The sequence below is a fragment of the Odontomachus brunneus genome, unplaced genomic scaffold, assembly GCF_010583005.1.
Source record: "Odontomachus brunneus isolate Ranch 3 - 2012 unplaced genomic scaffold, Obru_v1 Obru_scaffold_202, whole genome shotgun sequence".
In the NCBI taxonomy this organism is placed as follows: Eukaryota; Metazoa; Arthropoda; class Insecta; order Hymenoptera; family Formicidae; genus Odontomachus; species Odontomachus brunneus.
The window spans coordinates 533109-536546 of record NW_022639652.1 but is presented as its reverse complement, the minus strand read 5'-3'; positions in this window follow the sequence as shown (position 1 = coordinate 536546).

Below are 3438 nucleotides of genomic sequence, written 5' to 3'. Positions count from 1 at the left end.
CATTTCATTTCTGATTCTAATTAAATGAATCCACTTTTCTAATCACAGTAATTGTATATGTCTATTTAATTGTATGTGTAATGTAAAATTGTTCAACATCTTGATTATCATTTTTGATTGTTTATGGGAGCGGTGCACTTGGACACGGTGCATTTGGACACAGCCAATCACAGCACCGTGTGATTAGAGACATTTGTAGGGTCCCTTGGAACAGCGACTTGTGATTGGACTATGTCCAATTGCCCCGTGTCCAACTGATATACACCCTTGTTTATAACTATTTGTAATCAGCATATAACACTTCCTCAAGATGTGCCATATAACATTCAATACAATGAAGCCAACATTTTTCTGGAAAATTTATAATGTACTCTGTGGAGACAAGGTCTCAATAAATCTTTTTCAATTAATACTGAGTAATATTTATTTTTCTTAATTTCTTGTCTTATGCTTTCTGCAAGGTTATGTCGTTTGCGAAACATTAATAATAATAACTTTGTATTAAATATAACACAATATTTAAGAAAAATGTTACTAAATATTGATTGCATAAAATTTATTGACGTGTTCACAGAACAGAATATAAACTTAAATTGTACAGAGAAATATTGATATCTTGTTTCAATTTGTCAATGTATTAATTTGAGAAGAAATAAATACCATTCAGCATTAATTTTGAAAAAATGCATCTATTACATATTTATAAAAGTGAATATAAACGTAAGGATATGTAGAAAGTATTGCTATAAGCGAATTGGTCAATCATTGTTGAGTAACTAGCTGCAACTATCTGATAAATGAATCTCAATTTTGCATTTAAATATATTCGCGTTACTTTCTCACACATTTACACAATTTTATATTTATATCTATTTTTGTTACTTTGTATTTGTGTATATACAATTGGAAATTTAATTTGAAGAATAATAATTGAGTATATGCGAAGCTTAAGGACATATCATTCATATGGTCCCAGTAAAGGGTCATTGAAGATTGGAAATATGTTAATATTTTCGTTTTTTATGACTTCAATTGTTGATTGTTAACCGCAACGAAACTTTGAATATTTCGAAGTTGATGATAAACCTTCTGTTGAGGAAAGACAAACATCATAGCACGGTAGAACTATAGTTTGCATTTGAATTGCGCGGGCTTTCATGTTCGCGCACTCTAACACGCTCTCCTTCGCGCTCTCGAACGCGATTAGAGAGTGAAGCGTATTGGAGAGCTGTTGGAGCGATGTTGTACGTGCGAGGGATTTGTGGTGCGCATGGATGCGTAGCGCGCATCTCGTCCTGAGAGTGGTGGCGCAGGGTGACTGCGCAGGAGAAGAAGGGGGAACAAGGGCGAGCTGCGCACGGAAACAAGAGGAATAAAACACTCTTTGTTTAGCTCTGTACAAAACAACAGCCTTGTTCACACAGAAGGGATTGATATCGCCAGAGGTTGGAGAGGTGACAAAAAAGGAGGCTCTGGGATAAAGGTTGCTAAAGGGGAGGCTCAGGGACAATAGTTGTAAGAAGGAAGTGTCTCTGTGAGACGTAAGGGTGAGTGATCTCTTAATACGAAAGTGAAATGTGTCCGCCATTAATCTATTGTAAGAGACGTCAATTGCAACTCCTTCTATATTGCTGCAACGCAATAATTGAATGTGAGATTGTACATGTGGCAATTGCGCGGCATATTGATAGTGGCACGCAGTAATTAGGCTGAGTGTGGTTCTCTAGTGGCATTGAGGCTGCTAGACTGTGAGTCGCAAAATACACTTAGGTATTTTGCAGTTTGCAACGGAGCGCAAACCTTTCTTTTCTCTAGTGGCATTTAGGCTGCTAGACTGTGAGTCGCAAAATACACTTAGGTATTTTGCAGTTTGCAACGGAGCGCAAACCTTTCTTTTCTCTAGTGGCATTTAGGCTGCTAGACTGTGAGTCGCAAAATACACTTAGGTATTTTGCAGTTTGCAACGGAGCGCAAACCTTTCTTTTCTCTAGTGGCATTTAGGCTGCTAGACTGTGAGTCGCAAAATACACTTAGGTATTTTGCAGTTTGCAACGGAGCGCAAACCTTTCTTTTCTCTAGTGGCATTTAGGCTGCTAGACTGTGAGTCGCAAAATACACTTAGGTATTTTGCAGTTTGCAACGGAGCGCAAACCTTTCTTTTCTCTAGTGGCATTTAGGCTGCTAGACTGTGAGTCGCAAAATACACTTAGGTATTTTGCAGTTTGCAACGGAGCGCAAACCTTTCTTTTCTCTAGTGGCATTTGGGCTGCTAGACTGTGAGTCGCAAAATACACTTAGGTATTTTGCGGTTTGCAACTGAGCGCAAACAGCTAATTTCTAGCCAACTGCACTTTGGCAGAAGGCACAGGTGAAACCCGCTAAAGGAGCTGCTGGGATTTCACTATTAAGATACACTCGAATTTGTTGTGTGACGTTCGCACAAAGCATTAAGCTGCAAACAGCTTCAAAAGTTAGCTGCTCGAGAGTGGCTAAATATTTATTTTCAGTATGAGTCTAATCATTTCATTCCAAAAGAGCCATGATTTTAACATATATTGTTTCTGATTATTCAATACCCTTTGAGTTCTAAAATATACTTCATATTAATTAAAAACGATTTGTTCTGAGGTCAATTATTTGAAAACACCTTGTCCCAACGAATCCTAGTAGAAATATTCTTAACTGAACAATCATAGTCGTTGATTTTTGGACCGAAAATCGTCGACTGTGATTGGTTGATACGCTTACGTCTTACTGCTTAAGTTTTTCTATGTGCCATCCGCTTTAATCTATAAACTAATTACGTTGACAAATTATTCAATCGTTGTGTTCACTGAATCATTCAGTGCATACGTTGTTTACGGTGAGGTTAGGTTGCTTCGCGATAACAAACAAACATAAATTTTTAACATGTTGATAATCTTATGTTATGAAAATATATGCCGTGATAATCTCGAAGAAAATCTACGAAGAAATAAACGAGGATAACTTTAGATAAGTATTGTTGAATGAAGATATAGAGTAATTATCCAGTTTAGCGGTCTCACTTTAAAAATCATGCCAAACAACTTTTTCCTTGGACAAAATCGTCGGTATGCCCTGTAAAACGAGAATTAATTGTTAAAGATGCTAAGTATGGTAGGTTAAGAAACCTGTTATTGCAACGTAAAGTCTGTTACTTAGAGTTGCACTTATTGTATTAGTGTAACGCAGTGTGCAGCAACTTCATGAAAATACTTAAATTAAGAAAGTTGAGAAAAAAGGTTGGACACTTTTTAATAAACAATGACCGATGACCAATGTAGCGATAGGTTAGATTAGGTTAGTTTTTAGGGGGGGGTGCGAGGGGCGTAGCCCCCGCTCGTCGTTTGATATTTTATTAAAAATGTCAAATATATAAAAATAGTCTTAATTTAAATATTTTCATAAAGTTGCTGT